Here is a 19386-nt window from a genome sequence, read left to right on the forward strand (position 1 = left end):
GGACACTGAGCGATCATTTTGCTGAGCACCTTCGCTCAGTCCGCCTTGGCCTATGCGATCTCCCGGTTGCCAAACACTTAAACTCCAATTCCCATTCCCACACTAATCACTCCATTGTCAGTGTGCGGCCAAACGCAAATTGGAGTAACAGCACTTCATATTTCACTTGGCAGCTTATCCCCTACTCTAACTTTGTAACCCTTGGATTCTCTCTCTCTCCTCACCTCCCCACCCTTGTTCCCCATCCTACTAGTTTCATAGTCGTTCTGCTTAGTTTCATTGCTTGTATCTGCTTGATATCACCTTCTCCACAGCCAGCAATAGATCATTGTGGACTCCACTTTTCCTTGCTCATAGTTGCTGGCTTTGATTTGTCCCTTTGCATACTGTACCTTTCATTCATTTGTTCTTTGTACATTTTCATATCTCTACTTTCCCTCTCCCCTGACTCTCGGTCTGAAGAAGGCTCTGGGCCTGAAACTTCACCTGTCCCTTTCCTCCAGAGATGCTGCCTGACCCGCTGAGCTATTCTAGCATTTTGTTTCTCTCTGCACTGTTTTCATTGTGTTTTTAAATCTACTGGTGTGGAGGTTTAATTTCTGAAAGTACAGGTCACTAAACTTGGATCTGTAGTTTTTTTCGATTTCAAACTACAGAATTTAAATCTCTTTTAATGCCTCCAATCACGACTTTGTACCGAGAAGCTTGGACTTTGGTGCATTTCGTTAGAAGAGTGGCGTTTTAATGCCTGGAAGTCCGATTTTAAAAAAAACTTTGACGTGTCGGGTTTTAATGTTGGAAAACGTAAGTCTATAAACGTGATAAAGAAGGTATTGAATCTGTATGATTTTAAATACGTAAGCAAAGATAGTTAGAATCTTGCAAGTCTAAAATGTAAAAGCCCGGTACTCGGGCTTTTAATGCTTAAAGGCGTGGATTTGAAAAGTTGGAGGCATGTTTTTGCAATACTTGAAAAGGCCGATTTTTAAAACCGAAAACGCGTCGTTGCGTGAAAGTGAGTGTTTTAAACCTGGAAACGCGTTTAAATGCCTTCAGACATGCCCTCGAGTCCGGATAATTTTAAACATAAAGGTTATTTTTATACATATATGAGGAAAAATGGGTTTGAAAATCTGGACAAATGCCTTTAATGTTGGAAAGTGTGTGTTTTAAAACATAGAAGGGGAAACTTTTAAAAGTTTTATTACAGATTTATTTTTCACGAATGAAATCGTGAGTTTCTAAGCATTGAATAACTTTTTTTCATGCTTAACAATGAGGTTTTTAAATCTGGAAATGAGGCATTTTTTTAAAATGCATCTTCCTTTATTTTTAAACTTGGGATGGTGTGGATTTATAACCCCATGTTTAACTTGTCTGAACGAAAAGCGCAGTCTTTGTGCACGAACAATATGTGTTTGTGAACATTGTGTTAATGTCCGAAGATATGTTTTTTTAAGGGCAAAACACAACGAGCTGCAGGAACTCAGCGGGTCAGACGGCATACGTGAGGGAATGGACGTTGTTCGTTTGATCCCGACCCGAAACGTCCAATATCCCTGCCCTCCACAGTTTCTGCCTGACATGCTGAGTTCCTTCAGCATTTGTTGTTTTGCCCAAGTTGCAGCATCTGCAGTTCCTTGTGGATTTTCAAACCTGGATAGAAACATTTTTAATACGAGAAGGTATATTTTGTTTAAAAACCTGAAAGGTGAGATGTAGGTGAAAGCTAAAACCAGGAGCATGGTCCTTTGGAAGTTAGATGTGTATGCCCAGACCGTTTGAAAGTTTTAAAAGAGCTTCTTTGAACTTTGTCGTGCATGTTTGTTGAGAAACCGAGGCGCTGAATTTGGTAAAGTGCATTTTTAAAATCTGTAAGTGCAAATACTCCTGGGAGGATTTATAAAGTTGTAGAACATGGAAGCGTGGTTTCATAATGCCTTTTTTAAAATCTGGGAAATTTGGTTTATAATGCCGCAGAGAAAGTGTACCAGCCGACAGCCGTGGGATGTTTCAGAATGAATGCGTGGACTCTTGATTCCAAGATTTTAAGTGTAGGTTTTTAAACTTGGAAGGATGGGATTTTAATGCCTAGTTTCTTCTAATATTTGGTTCTGGAAGCATAGGTTTATGTTGGTCAAATTGCTCGCTTTCTTTTCTGATGAAGCGTTGTTTTAATTCTGGGAGATAGGCATTTTCCTGCACTGAAATACAGATGTTTTCATATCTACTTAAGAATGTTTTTAAAACCTGCTTTTTTGTGTGTATTTTTAAAACGGGAAAGTTGAGTGTATATACTTTTTAGCATTTTAAACATGTATTTATGAACGCGGAGTTCGTCTGCTTATTGTTGCGGGCTTTTAATCGTGAATGGTTGGATTTTAATGTTTGAAGGCGGGGATTTTCAATCGTGCAAACACGCGCTTTATTGATTGAAAATGTGTCATTTTAATCCTGGAAACAAGATTTTTAATTACTTGGAGGTATAGATTTTTATGTATCCAAGCGTGTGCATTTATATCTGGGGATTCAGGTTTTTAAAACAATATCTGAAATTGTTTCAACCTGGATAATGCTCGAACTACTTTGAACCTACATGGGGCGGGGGGGGGTAACATTGAAAGGATGAATTGAGGAACGTTTTAAACCTGGGAATCTGCTTTTTTTTATGGATCGACGTCTCTTTTATTTTCATTATATCTGGAAAATAGAGTTTTGAAGTTTGGACAGGTATGCATTTAATACGCCAAAATACATATTTGAACCTGGAATTCAATGCATCAAAATACACGCTCTTGTGTCTAGTACGCTTTTTTTTTTTAATCTGGAAGCACGTTTTTAAATCCCGAAAGAATGTTGCAGAACGTTTTTGAACCTCAATTTGATGGTTTTTCTCTATGTTTTTTTAAACTTGCAGAAGAATACTTCAAAAATTGAGAGCAGTGCGTTTTTGAATCTGGAAGCATAATCGTTGAACGTGCAGGTTTTCAAAGCAGGAAGCATGCGTTTCTAACCATAGATGAATAGTTCAAACTGTTTAAAGCTTGAGGTTTTAACATCGGGACAGCTTGGAATTTATGGGGTTTTAATGTCCAGCTAACATTGCATTTGCCTTTCCTATTACCGTTTCTGCTTGCAGATTAACTTTTAGGAATCCTGCAATAGCACTCCCAAGTTCCTTTGCAAATAAGCCTTTTAATGCGTCAACATGGTTGGGTTAAAAACTGGAAGTGCGAAGTTTGAAATCTGCCTGAAATTGTGGGTTTTATGTGTAGAGAGGAACAGGTGATACTGCTTGAAAAATACTGGGGTTTAACCCTGCAAGCGAAGTTTTTTTACACCTTAAAACCTGCCTTGAAACTTGGTCGCATGGGCCTTATTCTATCAGCGTACGTGTTCTAATGCCTAAAGAAGCTTATTTTTAGTCATAGAATCACACAGCACGGAAACAGGCTCTCCGGCTCATCTCGTCTATGGTGACCAAGATACCCATCTACATTTTGAATCTGGAAGCATAATCGTTGAACATGCAGGTTTTCAAAGCAGCAAGCACGCGTTTCTAACCATAGGTGCATAGTTCAAACTGTTTGAAGCTTGAGGTTTTAACCTCAAGGTGGGGTGGGGCCACTGTTGGTAAGGAATGATAGTCACTCCCTTGCAAGGGGTGACATAGAATCAGGAGGTAGAATCAGTATGGATAGAAATGAGGAATTGTAAGGGTAAAAATACTCTAATGGGAGTTACCTACAGGCCCCCAAACAGTAGCCTGGACATAGGGTGCAAGTTGAATCAAGAGCTTAAATTGGCATGTCGCAAATGTAATGCTATGGTGGTTATGGGAGATTTCAACATGCAGGTAGACTGGGAAAATCAGGTTGGTAATGGACCCCAGGAAAGAGAGTTTGTGGAGTGCCTCCGAGATGGATTCTTAGAACATCTTGTACTGGAGCCTACCAGGGAGAAGGCAATTCTGGATTTAGTGTTGTGTAATGAACCTGATCTGATAAGGGGACTTAAGGTAAAAGAGCCATTAGGATGCAGTGATCACAATATGATAAGTTTTACTCTACAAATTGAGAGGGAGAAGGGAAAATCGGAAGTGTCAGTATTATAGTATAGCAAAGGGGATTACAGAGGTGTGAGGCAGGAGCTGGCCAGATTTGACTGGAAGGAGGCCCTAGCAGGGAAGACGGTGGAACAGAAATGGCAGAAGTTGCAGGATCAATTTATCCCAAAGAGGACAGATTCTAAGGAGAGTAAGAGGCACCCGTGGCTGACAAGGGCAGTCAAGGACAGCATAAAAATAAAAGAGAAGTATATCATAGCAAAGAAGAGTGGGAAGCCAAAGGATTGGGAATCTTTTAAAGAGCAGCAAAAGATAACTAAAAAGGCAATACGAGGAGGAAAAAATGAGGTACGAGGGTAAGCTAGCCAAAAATATAAAGGAGGATAGTAAAAGCTTTTTTAGGTATGTGAAGAGGAAAAAAATAGTCAAGGCAAATGTGGGTCCCTTGAAGTCAGAAGCTGGGGAATTTATTATGGGGAACAAGGAAATGGCAGATGAGTTGAACCGATACTTTGGATCTGTCTTCACAAAGGAAGATACAAACAATCTCCCAGATGTTCTAGTAGCCAGACATCCTAGGGTGACGGAGGAACTGAAGGAGATTCACATTATGCAGGAGATGGTGTTGGGTAGATTAATGGGACTGAAGGCTAATAAATCCCCAGGGCCTGATGGTCTGCATCCCAGGGTACTCAAGGAGGTGGCTCTAGAAATTGTGGACGCATTGGTGATCAATTTCCAATGTTCTATAGATTCAGGATCAGTTCCTGTGGATTGGAGGGTAGCTAATGTTGTCCCACCTTTTAAGAAAGGAGGGAGAGAGAAAACGGGAAATTATAGACCAGTTAGTCTGACATCAGTGGTGGGGAAGATGCTGGAGTCAATTATAAAAGACGAAATTGCGGAGTATTTGGATAGCAGTAACAGGATTGTTCTGAGTCAGCATGGGTTTACGAAGGGGAAATCATGCTTGACTAATCTTCTGGACTTTTTTGAGGATGTAACTAGGAAAATTGACAGGGGAGAACCGGTGGATGTGGTGTACCTCGACTTTCAGAAAGCCTTCGACAATGTCCCACATAGGAGATTAGTGGGCAAAATTAGAGCGCATGGTATTGGGGGTAGAGTAACGACATGGATAGAAAATTGGTTGACAGACAGAAAGCAAAGAGAGGGGATAAATGGGTTCCTTTCAGAATGGCAGGCAGTGACTAGTGGGGTACCGCAAGGTTCGGTGCTGGGACCGCAGCTATATACAATATACATTAATGACTTGAATGAAGGGATTAAAAGTACAATTAGCAAATTTGCAGATGATACAAAGCTGGGTGGTAGTGTGAGCTGTGAGGAAGATGCTATGTGGTTGGAGGGTGACTTGGACAGGTTGTGTGAGTGGGCGGATGCATGGCAGATGCAGTTTAATGTGGATAAGTGTGAGGTTATCCACTTTGGTGGTAAGAATAAGAAGGCAGATTATTATCTGAATGGTGTCAAGTTAGGAAAAGGGGACATACAACGAGATCTGGGTGTCCTAGTGCATCAGTCACTGAAAGGAAGCATGCAGGTACAGCAGGCAGTGAAGAAAGCCAATGGAATGTTGGCCTTCATAACAAGAGGAGTTGAATATAGGAGCAAAGAGGTCCTTCTGCAGTTGTATAGGGCCCGAGTGAGACCGCACCTGGAGTACTGTGTGCAGTTTTGGTCTCCAAATTTGAGAAAGAATATTCTTGCTATTGAGGGCAAGCAGCGTAGGTTTACTAGGTTAATTCCAGGAATGGCGGGACTGTCATATGTTGAAAGACTGGAGCGGCTAGGCTTGTATACACTGGAATTTAGAAGGATGAGAGGGGATCTTATCGAAACATATAAGATTATTAAGGGGTTGGACACGTTAGAGGCAGGAAACATGTTCCCAATGTTGGGGGAGTCCAGAACCAGGGGCCACAGTTTAAGAATCAGGGGTAGGCCATTTAGAACGGAGATGAGGAAAAACGTTTTCAGTCAGAGAGTTGTAAATCTGTGGAATTCACTGCCTCAGAAGGCAGTGGAGACCAATTCTCTGAATGCATTCAAGAGAGAGCTAGATAGAGCTCTTAAGGATAGCGGAGTCAGGGGGTATGGGGAGAAGGCAGGAACGGGGTACTGATTGAGAATGATCAGCCATGGTCACATTGAATGGTGGTGCTGGCTCGAAGGGCCGAATGGTCTCCTCCTGCACCTATTGTCTATTATCTATTAGTCCCATTTCCCACGTTGGACCCTATTCACTCTAAACCTTTCCTATCCATATACCTGCCAGTGTCTGCCTCAACCCTTTCCTCTGGCACCTTGTTCCATGTACACACCTCCCTCCCTCTGTGTGGAAAAAGTTGCATGTCAGCTTCCTTTTAAATCTCTCCCCTCTTACCATAAACCTATGCCCTTCTAGCTCATGATTCCCATACACCTGGGAATAGGAAAGTGTGCATTATGCTTCTCATTGACTTTATATGCCTTCTGTCCATTCTGCGGCACTTTATTAAAGGCTTCTGAAAATCCAACTAAACACCAAACACGAATTCCTGTTATTTACCTCCTCAAAGAATTCCAACAAATTTGTCAAGCAAGATATCCACTTCACAAGACCATGCCGACTTAGGCATTTTTTGATGTGCACCTAATTATACAAAAGCCCCCTCCTTAATAATGGACTCTAAAATCTTACTTGTACTAACCACTGAAGTTAGGCTAACCGACCTATAGTTTCCCCTCTTTTGCTTCACTCCCTTCTGGGAACAGTGGAGCAGCATTTGCAATTTTCTAGTCCTCTGGGAAAAGTGCTGATTCTAGTGATTCTTGAAAGATCACCACTAATGCCTCCACAATCTCTAAAGCCACCTTTTTCAGAACTCTGGGGTGTCATCCATCAGGTCCTGGTGACTTATGCACTTTCAATCCTATCAGCTTCCAGAGCACCTTTTTTTGCCCATGCTGAACAAGATGGCCAAGCTACGTTAGTCCCCCCTTCCTCTCGTTTGTCCCATATCCCTCTAAACCTATCCTTCACATGTACCTGTCCAAATGTCTTTTAAATGTTATTATTATAACTGCCTCAACTACCTCCTCTGGCAGCTCGTTCCATGTACCCACCACCCTCTGTGTGAAAAAGTTACCCCCTCAGTTTCCTATACTCTTCTCACCTTAAACCTATGTCCTCTGGTTCTTGATTCCCCTACTCTGTGTAAAAGACTGTCCATTAACCTTATCTATTTCTCTCATGATTTTCTACACCTCTATATGATCAGCCCTAAGCCTGCATTGCAGCTTTGCAGCCATTCCAGCAAGCCCCCTGCTTTGCCTGGTCAATTTACATTTTTTTTAGTTTTAGAGATGCAGCGTGGAAACAGGTCCTTCGGCCCACTGAGTCCACACCGACCAGCAATCCCCGCACATTAACATTACCCGTCACACACTAGGGACAATTTACAATTATACCAAAGCCAATTAACCTACAAATCTGTACGTTTTTGGAGTGTGGGAGGAAACCGAAGATCTCGGAGAAAGCCCACACAGGTCATGGAGAGAAAGTACAAATTCTGTACAGACAGCACCCTTAGTCGGGATTGAACTCTGGCGCTGCAAGTGCTGTAAGGCAGCAACTCTACCATTGCCGCCCAACAGCTCAGGCCCTCAAGTTCTGGCAGCGTCCTCATAAATCTTCACTGCACTCTTTCCAGCTTGACAACCCTTCCCATGGCAGGGTGATCAAAACTGAACACAATACTCTAAATGCGGCCTTACCAATGTCTTGTATGTAGTACTCAAGAAGGGTCCCAACCCGAAACATTGCACATCCATTTCCTCCAGATACTGTGTGCTGAGTTATTTCAGCATGTTGTGCTTTACTACTTTGTCAAGGCCAGTTAAAGATTGCCAATAAAAGCCCTCCTGAATGGAATTTGTTGATAACAATTGTTCTAAATCTTCAACTAAGAATTGTAAGTCATACTTGGACTGTGATCCAATTAGTTATGGATATTGATAGGATCCGAAGAAGGGTCCCAGCCCAAAATATCACCTATCCATGTTCTCCAGAAATGCTAACCTGACCCATTGAGTTACTCCAGCACTTTGTACCTCTTTCTGCAAACCACCATCTGCAGTTCCTCGCATCTTCATCGGTCATTCATATCTGGTTGACTAATGCTTGCAGTGATTCATCAAGAATGTGAGGAGCTCTTGGTAATAAACATCTCCTGCAGACGTATAGATGCTAGGAATTATAGGAGTTCTATATTATTTTCATACATAAATTATTTCTATTTTTATCAATTTTAAAGATGATCTTCCTTCTCCAGGATGCACTTCAGCCCCAAGGATGCAGCAGTCCTGAAAGATTTCCAATTTGCCAGCATACACTGTATGTTCCCTCATCACAGACACTAATGACAGACTAATTAAACAAGAATCTTAACCAAAGTTGTATTCTGTATCTTGTTAACCAAACTGAGGAATCTTAATTCTTTATTTTACTCATCAGATGTTACCTTTGCTAACTGTAGTGATTTTTTCAAAAAGTTGGTTTACTTTTATCCTGTTGCATAGCACAATGCAACCTATTTTCTAGGCAAAGCTAAACACAAAATGCTGGAGTAACTCGGTGGGTCAGGCAGCATCTCTGGAGAAAAAGGATAGGTGATGTTTTGGGTTGGGACTCTTCTTCATATTAAAGTGAGGATCCCCCTCTCCTGTGTCCAACATTCCTCTTTCTCTTGGACTCCCACGGACAGTCATCTACCCTCTCTAGACTTTTTTTTATCCCTAACTGCCAGTGAGACATCAACCGTCTTGACATTTGCATTCCTTTATTTACTTTAATCTCTGAATGGCAAGCCCCTCTGAATGGCAAGCCTTCCGCTCACTTTGAAACAATCCCAACACTATCATCGTACCCGCCAACAAGGGAGGTGGCGCTGTAGTCTGGTGAGCTGACCTCTGCTGTGCTGAGGCCAGACGCCAGCTCTCAGATGCCTCCTCTTACCTGTCCCTTGACCTGGATCTCGCAGATGAGCACCAGGCCATTATCTCCAGGACTATCTCTCATTTCATCATCTCTGGCGATCTGCCCTCCACATCCTCCAATCTCATCGATCCCCAGCCCCGCACGGCCTGCTTCTATCTCCTCCTGAAAATCCACTTTTTTAAAATTGGGTTAACATGTGACCTTTGGGTTGTGTTAATGTGGAATGTCCCTGGTATGGAACAAGTGATCACAGAGAAAATGCACACCAACAACTAAACTGGAAGAGTGAATGAATTATTCTAAGAACTTAACCCAACACCCACTCACCTTCACAGAAAGTATTTGCTGGTTTCTACATTCCAGGATGCTCTATATTTTGTGTGTGTGGGTATGTGAGCTGAGTAATAACATGCTATTCACACGATCAAAAGCAAAATAAAACTGGTTTTAAATAGTATTATCTCTAGGAACATCACAGCTGGAATTTTTTCAGCCAGCACCAAGTCAGGCTGGGTGGACCAACAAAATAAAAATCCAATATTGACTCCATTCTGCAGTCCATATTTCTTTTGTTTTCCATGGTGAGTGACTCTTTAATACCAATTAGAGTCATACAACATGGAAACGTGCCCTTTGGCCCAACTTGCCCTCGCCGACCAAGATGCCCCATCTACACTCGCCACACGTACCTGCATTTAGCCCATATCCCGCTAAACCTTTCCTATCCATGTACTGGTCCAAATGTCCAACTTGTAGCCAACCAAACTGTCCAACAACATTAACACATCATTACAATTCCAAATTGGATCAATTCAAAATATTTTAATTTTTTTGTGCGAAAACTGTTTAGAAATTCATTCCCAGTCAATGGTACCAGATATGGGCAGCATAGTTAAGTCAAGTCAAGTCAAGTCAAATTTATTTGTCACATACACATACTCGATGTGCAGTGAAATGAAAGTGGCAATGCCTGCGGGTTGTGCACAAAAAGAATTACAGTTACAGCATATAAATAAAGTTAATAAGTTACTAAACATAGCACAAAAAGTGTCGACAAAAATTTAGTCTCTGGGGTTATCAAAGTTGACAGTCCTGATGGCCTGTGGGAAGAAGCTCCGTCTCATCCTCTCCGTTTTCACAGCGTGACAGCGGAGGCGTTTGCCTGACCGTAGCATCTGGAACAGTCCGTTACTGGGGTGGCAGGGGTCCCTCATGATCTTGCTTGCTCTGGATCTGCACCTCCTGATGTATAGGTCCTGCAGGGGGACGAGTGTAGTTCCCATGGTGCGTTCTGCCGAACGCACTACTCTCTGCAGGGCCATCCTGTCCTGGGCAGAGCTGTTCCCAAACCAGACTGTAATGTTGCCGGACAGGATGCTCTCTACAGCCCCAGAGTAGAAGCAATGAAGGATCCTCAGCGACACTCTGAATTTCCTCAGTTGTCTAAGGTGGTAAAGGCGCTGCTTAGCCTTACCCACCAGTGCGGCAATGTGCGTTGCCCACGTCAGATCCTCTGCGATGCGGACTCCCAAGTATTTGAAACTGCTCACCCTATCCACAATAGACCCATTTATCTCCAGTGGCGTGTACGTCCTTGGATGTTTAGCCCTTCTGAAGTCCACAATCAGCTCCTTTGTTTTAGTGACATTCAAGAGGAGGCTATTGTCCTGACACCAGAGTGCCAGATCAGCCACCTCCTCCCGGTAGGCCTTCTCATCGTTGTTGGAGATCCGGCCCACCACCACAGTGTCATCAGCAAACTTGATGATGGAGTTTGAGCTGAACCTGGCCCTACAGTCATGTGTGTACAGGGAGTACAGTAGGGGGCTAAGGACGCAGCCCTGGGAGGATCCTATGTTCAGGGTGAGGGAGCTAGATGTGTGTTCCCCCATCCTGACCACTTGGGGCCTGGCAGTGAGAAAGTCCAGGACCCAGGCACACAGAGGGGTGCTAAGCCCCAGTTCCAGCAGCTTTTCAACCAGTCTGCTGGGGACTATTGTGTTGAATGCTGAACTAAAGTCAATGAACAGCATCCTCACATAGCCCCCCTGGCTGTCCAGATGAGAGAGAGCGGTGTGTAGAACCTGGGAGACCGCATCATCCGTGGACCTGTTCGGACGGTATGCGAACTGTAGTGGGTCCATGTTGCGAGGAAGGAGGGCGCAGATGTGCTTCTTGACTAGTAGTATGCATAGTAGTGCATAGTAGTGCAGTGGTAGAATTGCTTCCTTACAGCGCCTTTCATCTGGGAGCGGTAAATCTTTGGAATTCATGACCTATTCTGTACTTCGTCACCGGATAAATTCAAAGCAGGAATCCTTTCATAAACTTTGTGGAAAACAATGGTGTGAAAAGATAAGTGGTCATTACTGGAAAGTGGCACAAACATTACAAAAAACGTTCGTGATCTTTTGAATGGCAGCTCATGCAAGACATCAATATCACAACCAAGAACGATGCAACTCATATCATGGAATTCTTCATTAAAGTGAATCAAAGCACAGGATGTGTTTTCTGAGTTTACATCCAGACGAAAGACTGCTCTCCGAATATTGAAAGTTCTCCTGAAGCTAAAAGACATCCTTATCTTTGTTGTCAATTATGGGCCCAGAGTCTGTAGTTGAATGACAGTGAAAATATCAGCCCTCGCTGTCGTATCTTGGTGAAACAGACAGCAACTACTGCTGCTAGATGCATGGTGCAGATGCATGGTATAGATGCATGGTATGGAAAGATGCATGGTGTAGATGCATGGTGTAGATGCATGGTATAGAAAGATGCATGGTGTAGATGCATGGTATAGAAAGATGCATGGTGTAGATGCATGGTGTAGATGCATGGTATAGAAAGATGCATGGTATAGAAAGATGCATGGTGTAGATGCATGGTATAGAAAGATGCATGGTGTAGATGCATGGTGTAGATGCATGGTATAGAAAGATGCATGGTGTAGATGCATGGTGTAGATGCATGGTATAGAAAGATGCATGGTGTAGATGCATGGTATAGAAAGATGCATGGTGTAGATGCATGGTGTAGATGTATGGTGTAGATGTATGGTGTCGATGCATGTTGTGTAGGAAAATAACTGCAGAAGCTGGTATAAATCGAAGGTATCACAAAATGCTGGAGTAACTCAGTGAGTCAGGCAGCTTCTCTGGAGAGAAGGAATGGGTGACGTTTCAGGTCGAGACCCTTCTTCAGACTGATGTGGTGTTGATGCATGGTGTAGATGCATGGTAAAATCATGGTGCATTGATTCAATTGATATTAATGGGATGATTATGAATACAGAATGCAATGCCCTAACTTGACTATGTAGTGATCTTTAGACTTTAGACCACTGAGTCCGTGCCAACCAGTGATCACCCCGTACACTAGCACTTTACACACAAGGGACAATTTGCCAAAGGCAATTAACCTACAAACCTGCACATCTTTGGAGTGTGGAGGAAACATTTGGTAATGTACCAATCACTATTTGTTCTATCAAAACACATGATGCAATCATAAAGAAAGCCCTTCAACATCACAGCTTCTTTAGACGATTGAGGAGATTTGGGTGGCACCGTGGCACAGCGGTAGAGTTGCTGCCTTACAGTGCCAGAGACCTGGGTTCAATCCTGCTCTCTGTATGGAGTTTGTACGTTCTCCCTGCAACCATGTGGGTTTTCTACAGGTGCTCTGGTTTCCTCCCACACTCCAAAGACGTATAGGTTTGTAAGTTAATTGGCTTCAGTAAAAATTGTTAATTTTTTGTCTAGTGTGTAGGACAGTGCTAGTTAGTATATGGGGTCATTGCCGGTCAGCGCAGTCTTGTTGGGCCAAAGGACCCGTTTCCATGCTATTTCTCTAGTCTAAAATCTAAAGTAAACTAAACTAAAGAGATTCATTATGTCGTCGAATACTCTGTTGAACTTCTACAGGTATATAGTAGAGAACACATTGACAAGTTGTATCATGTCCTGGTTCAGTAACCTGCCCAGGAGTGACGGAAATTAAAATATGTGGTGAACACAGCCCGACCCACCATGGCTATTGACCTCGCCACCATAGAGGTGTTCTATAGGAAGCGCTGCCTCAAAAAGGCAGCTCGCATCGTCAAAGACCCACTCTCTCATTTTACACCTATCATTGGGAACAAGGGATTGGAATCCGAAAACTGTGACCACCAGGTTCAAGAATAACTCCTTTCCAACAACCACAAGGCACTTGAATGCTACACAACGTTAACCGATGAATTATGGACTAGCTTTGGTTGCACTGAGGACTTTTGGTGGTTTTTGCGCTAGTATGGTTATTAATTTAATGAATTTGTTTATTTATTATCTATATGGATTCTGCATACACGTAAGAATGCTGTAAGAATGTAATTGCTGTAAGAATGTAATTGTTCCGTGGTCAGTACATATGACAAATAAACACTCATGACTCTTGAAATACACCTTGATTTCAGACGGAAGATAGACACATAAATCTGATGTAACTCAGTGGGACAGGCAGCATTTCTGGAGAGATGGAATGGGTCAAAATCCTTCTTCAGATGCTGCCTGTCCAGTTGAGTTACTCCAGCTTTTTGTGTCTATCTTCGGTTTAAACCAGCGTCTGCAGTTCCTTCCTACATATTTGATTTCAGACGCCTGTACCAAGTATACGTTCAAAGCATCCCATTCTCTTAGTCTTACCAGATAAACAAAGGCAACTGGCTGTCCCAAAGGGATGATTTATAACACTCTAGCGTGCTCCAGATGATAAAAGATGTGGAAGAGTTTCCACAACTCTTGTAACTGAAGTAGGGTCCTAACCAGAAAAGCTGCCTGTCCATTCCCTCCATAGATGCTGCCTTTCTCATTGAGTTACTCCAGCACTATGTGCTTTACTGAAGATTCCATCAGCTGCAGTTCCTCATGCCTCCTCCTGCATTTTGCCAGATTTTAAATATTTGTCCAAATCCAGCTTCATGCACTCCACCAGTTTAAGCTTTAACGTTAACTCTGTTTCTCCCTCTGCAAACATTGCGTGATGAGAATATTCAGCTACATTTTTGCATCTGCTTTGGATTTCTGTAAGATTTTATTTTTGTCTCGCATGTTTAACAGTGAGAAGGCCCTTCATTTAACAAAATTCATTCCCATTAATCTCCACTTTACAACAGTGAATTGGTAGATTTGAACCTTTGACTTCACAATTGTTGTGGTTTCCTCTTTTGTTAGCTCCTTTGTCATATTTCCACCACCAGAGGCTTTTTCAGAAGAATCTGTTGGTTGTGTCCGATCCAGACCATTAAGTCATCTTTCTTCTCGTGGTTCCATTGACCTTCTGAGCATTTCCTACACTTTGCTTTCATTATAAACTGGGACCGGTGCCAGCAAAGAACAATCACGAGTCTAAAGTTAACTATTCTGCATCACTCACACAAACATCGTACCATTACCTTTGTTTGAGAAGCAAGATTCAGAGGGTAAGGGCTAACAGCAACACATTTTATTTGTTAAAGGGGCATTAAGCACCAGGAAATGTGGATGGCCATGCCTTTTCATGATTCCTATAACCATAGAATCACACAGCACAGAGACATGGTCTGAAGAAACGCTACCCATTCCTTCTCTCCAGAGATGCTTCCTGTCCCGCTGAGTTACTCCAGCATTTTGTGTCTATATCTTCGGTTTAAACCAGCATCTGCAATTCCTTCCTACACAGAGACTATTTAGGTGGTGGCACTGATTCTATGGCAGTCTAGGTGAGTTCTGTTGCTATCCTTCTTCCAGCAGTTCTCAATTATAACCTTTTCAAGCATCTGTACAATCCTCTTCGAATTGCTACTCAAATTGCACCCACAATTTCAGGCAGGGTATCCATATCTGAGCAACTCAATACAGAACTTGTTTTTGTTAATGTATCAGTCCTGTTTGTTTATTCCAGAAACCTCTTGATTTCAGATGCCTGCATCAAGTATCCTCTCAAAGCATCTCCAGGCTAAAGAGAATAATCCAGTTTATCGAATTTCAGTTAAAGGAAATTCCTAGCTTAATTCAATGAATGATTCAATGGTACTTTATTGTCACATGTACCTATTTACAGTGAAATGCTTTGTTTCCCATACAACCCAGTAAAATCATAGAACAGAGCTCACCTAGGCAGGTGAGCCACATTTCTGGTGCTGACAAAGTTACAAAAGTTCACCAAACAGTCCTATCTTCTGCCTGCCACTGCACATGGCAGCAGGTTCCCCCTCCCCCCGTCAGGTTCCCCCTTCATTCTCCGCGCCCCCCCCCCCCCCTTTGCTCTCGGCGGTTCCCCCCTCCCCTTACTCTAGGAGACTTGTTATTCTCGAGCATTTTTTTAATAAAATATTAACGTGGAAAACATCCTGAAATTCCCAAATCATCTCCTTTCCAAATAAGAAAGGAAGTGGTGAATCGAAATTCCATTCACTCGGTGCGATTTAATGACCAAACGTTAACATTAGGATGCTTGATATGCTCACCCACTTTGAGGAAATAAATATTATCAGTAACAGAAAACATTAATTTCCTGAAATTCTTGGCAACATTTACAATGTTTACGGGAATTTTCATGAGATCAAACGTCCCAAGGAGCTTTAGAGCAATAGGATATTGCAGCAGAATTAAATTAATGGCATGAAGAATCCACACATCTGGTCAAGAAGAATCCAAATAAAAAGTTTGAGTCCTTGGAACTGATAAAACATAATTACTCTAGGGGCACTGATTCTCACAAAGTATTTCACTGGTTCTAAAACACTTTGGGATATTCAGAGGTCATTAAACAATCTAACAAAACATTTCCTTATTCTACAGTGGTGCCGCGCCAGAGTCCTGGGTTCGATCCTGACCTCGGATGCTGTCTATGTGGAGTTTGTACATTCGCCCTGTAACGGCATGGGTTTCCTCCTGGTGCTCCGGTTTCCTCCCACTTTCCAAAGACATGCAGGTTTGTAATTTAAATGGTTTTCATTAATATGCCCCTAATGTGTGCAATAGAACTAGTGTCGGGCTGATCGATGGCCTCTGTGGACAGTGGGCTGTAGGGCCTGTTTCCAGGCCGTATCTCTAAACTCTAATGTTAACTGCCGATTATTTCAGGAGGTTAATGTTTTCTTGTACTATTGACGATATTTTATTGTGGCTATGCAAAGCTGAAGTTGTAATTAATGGACGTTTGAGTTTCATTAATAGAACATAGAAGGTAGAACAGTACAGCACAGGAACAAGCCTGTTGGTGCCGAACATGATGCCTACTTGAACTAATCTCATCTGCCTGCACATGATTCATATCCCTCTATTCCCTGCACTTACATGTGCCTATCTGTAGATCAGTGCATGTTCCTTTAACATAATGACCTCACCACTACTAACCACTCCCCATTGTCTCTTGTATAATTGTAGCTTCCCCACCTCCAGCTCGCTCTCTAGTTCCAGTGATGACCACGGACAGCTAGGGCATAACTTGTGTAGTGAAATTAATAAACAATATCCAGTAAAAGACTCTGTGTGCAAAGGACGTCTCTTTACATGGTGTCAGAGCGGTAGACTTGCGTCTCCTGTTTATCGGGTTTTTATTTTTAGCATTTGTTCGTCCCAGTTGTGTCCCATCCTTCCACTTTGCCATGGCTCCCTCGTGTCGTCGTCCGGACACGCTTGTTTTTGATGAGGACATAGTGCACCGCTGGACTGTCTTCCAGCGGGACTACGAGCACTATATAGCGATTGCCCATCCTGATGCAACTGCTGCGATAAAAGCTCACCTGCTCCTCAACCTGGCTGGTCCGGAGGCAATGGAACGCTATGCGTCGTTCGAATTCGTCCCTCCGGAGGACCGCAACGACCCGGTATGTCTCATGGCTAAGTTCACTGCCCTGTGCGATATACCCACCAATAACATTATCGAACGTTTCAACTTTTTCTCGCGGCGTCAGACTCCAGGGGAGCACGTTGACGCCTTCATTGCATCTTTAAGACATATGGCTCGGCGGTGCCGCCTTCAAACGATTACACCCGACGAGATGATCAGGGACGTCCTGGTCAACGGTCTCCTAAACTCTAAGCTGCGGGATGAGCTCCTGATGAAGCCTGACCTGTCGCTAAAGGACGCCATACATGCCGCACGCATGGCCTCTGCTGTTGGCTCAGTATCTCGGCCGGCGCCCCAGGACATAAATTTCACTGGCCGCCGGCGATTGAATGACCCGCAGACCAGGGTCACCCCCTCCGCGCCCACTATGGTCACCCCTCGCAGATGCCCAAACTGCAACTTCTCGTCACACAGGTATAACGTTTGCCCAGCGCAGGGCAAAACTTGTAATTCCTGCGGGAGGCAGAACCATTTTTCTGCAGCTTGTCGTTCTCGTGGGAGACCTGTCCCTGCTCCTAGAGGGAGTCTAAACAACCTTGCGACCGATGATAGCGCAACCGGTTCCCGGTACCAACATGAGGAACTCCATGGCTCAGATACGACTTCCTCCCATGGAGACTCTATGCTGTTTTCGCTTTTGGGTGCACCTGCATTGATAACGGATCCATCCGTGCATGTTACAGTCAATGGACACTCCTTCCCTGCCAAGGTCGATACTGGGGCTTTTGCAAATGTTATGTCTGTGGGCCTCTTCGAGCAGATAAGCTCGGGGGAGAGGGTTACTCCTGACAACTCCCGCCTCCATGCCTATGGGGGAGGCGTTCTGATTGCCGTGGGAAAGGCAACGGTTATCTGTACTGTTCTGGAGACCTCTCGGCCCCTCACGTTCCTCCTGCTAGCATCTGACAACGTCACCCTGCTGGGCGCCCGTGCATGCCAGGACTTTGGTTTGGTCTCATTCCACCGCGACATCCACCTGGTGCAGGCCCCCATGGACCCCCTGATCGAGTACCCTGACCGATTTGATGACGTCCTGGGGAAGCTGCCCTGTGCCTACAAGATCGTTGTGGACCCGGGGGTCGACCCAGTGGTCAGACCGGCCCACCGTGTGTCTTTTGCCATGAAGGGCCGCGTGGAGTCCACACTACGTGGCATGGTGGACATGGGCATCCTCAAGGAGGTGAGTGCCCCCACCCAGTGGGTCTCCACCATGGTGGTCGCTGCCAAGAAGGACGCGAGCGAGATCAGGATCTGCATCAACCCCAAGGACCTGAACCTGGCTATTAAACGCCCGCACTACCCCATGCGGACGGTGGAGGACGTCGCGGCACAGGTCGGTCCAGCCACAGTTTTCTCGGTCCTGGATGCCAAGAGCTCCTTTTGGCAGATCCCGCTGGATGCACGTTCCTCCTTCCTGACCACCTTCAGCACACCGTTCGGCAGGTTCCGTTTCCTCCGCATGCCTTTTGGGATCAACTCGGCAAGCGAGGTTTTTCAGCGTACGATGGAGCAGCTGTTTGCTGGGTTGCCGTGCGCCATCATTGTGGATGACATCCTGGTGTACGGGAGGGACGTCGCTGAGCATGACCGACACCTCCGCCAAGTCCTGGACAAGGCTCGTGAGATCAATCTCAAGCTTAATCGAAGGAAGTGTCGGTTCCGCGTTGAGGAAGTCACCTACGTCGGCCACGTTTTCACGGCGGGGGGCCTGAAGCCAGACCCCGAGAAGACGGCGGCGATCACCGAAATGCCCGCTCCCACTGACGTGCCCGGCCTGCAGCGCTTCCTGGGCATGGTCAACTACTTGGGTAAGTTCATACCCGACCTCAGCGAACTGAGTGCCCCCCTGAGGGAGCTGACCAAGAAGGACAATGCCTGGGTCTGGCTCCCGCACCACCAATCGGCCTTCGTGGCCCTGAGGTCCAGACTCGCACGGACCCCCACTTTGCAGTTCTTCGACCTGAACAGGCCAATCGTCCTCACCTGCGATGCATCTCGGTTCGGCCTTGGTGCTGCCTGCCTGCAGCTCTACGACGACCGACAGCTGCCCGTCTCCTATGCCTCTCGCACAATGACCCCTGCTGAACAGCGCTACGCCCAAATTGAAAAGGAGCTCCTTGCCGTGGTGTTCGCGTGCTCCAAATTCAGAGACTACGTTCTGGGAAAAACTTTCACCATCGAAACTGACCACCAGCCGCTGGTCTCTATTTTAAACAAGCCCATCCACGCAGCCTCGTCCCGCTTGCAGCGAATGATGCTGCAGCTGCAGCGTTTTACATTCGAAATCGTGTACCGCAAAGGCAAGGAGATGTTCGTGGCAGACACTTTGTCCCGTGCCCCACTACCTTCCATTTCCCGCCATCCGTACGAATCGGCTGACCTGATGGTGTTGAACGTCAACATCGTTCCATCTTGGCAGATGCAGTCCCTGGTCACACACACT

The 19386-nt window shown here is 44.6% G+C and overlaps 1 long non-coding RNA gene across 2 annotated transcripts in view; it reads left to right on the forward strand.

The window, feature by feature from the left end:
• Positions 1-720: 720 nt before the first annotated feature.
• Positions 721-19386, forward strand: part of LOC144599926 (uncharacterized) — a 60128-nt gene continuing 41462 nt past the window's right edge. The window contains exons 1-2 of one of the 2 annotated variants that reach the window (XR_013548056.1): positions 721-804; positions 15890-16022. This is a non-coding gene — a long non-coding RNA (uncharacterized LOC144599926). Of the gene's footprint in view, positions 805-1540; positions 1686-15889; positions 16023-19386 lie in introns of those variants that run through there. The other variant, XR_013548055.1, reaches the window with a different exon arrangement.

This window comes from Rhinoraja longicauda, chromosome 14, assembly GCF_053455715.1.
Source record: "Rhinoraja longicauda isolate Sanriku21f chromosome 14, sRhiLon1.1, whole genome shotgun sequence".
Classification (NCBI taxonomy): Eukaryota; Metazoa; Chordata; class Chondrichthyes; order Rajiformes; family Arhynchobatidae; genus Rhinoraja; species Rhinoraja longicauda.